Here is a 289-nt window from a genome sequence, read left to right as displayed (position 1 = left end):
CTTCTCGGACGGCGAGCTGGACCTCTATAAAAGTCCCCCTATCCCGTAGCTATGGTGCGCGGCTGCGGGACATATGGGTGAATTGGTCAACAGCGACTCAGAAGGAAAACTGAGAACCCGGCTCGAGGTAGCTTGTAAAATAACTCCAACATGGACGGCTAGCACAATGACTAAGACTAATGAGCAGTTTACGGCCGCAGGTTGCTTCGGATCCCTCAGCGGTCGGCGGGGTGGGGCTGGATTCCAGGGCCCCCCCTCGTCGTCATCCGACGACTGGAAGAACCTCTCC

The sequence above is a fragment of the Trachymyrmex cornetzi genome, unplaced genomic scaffold (assembly GCF_001594075.2).
Source record: "Trachymyrmex cornetzi isolate Tcor2-1 unplaced genomic scaffold, Tcor1.1 scaffold1269, whole genome shotgun sequence".
Taxonomy (NCBI): domain Eukaryota; kingdom Metazoa; phylum Arthropoda; class Insecta; order Hymenoptera; family Formicidae; genus Trachymyrmex; species Trachymyrmex cornetzi.
Note: the sequence above shows the minus strand (reverse complement) of the source record.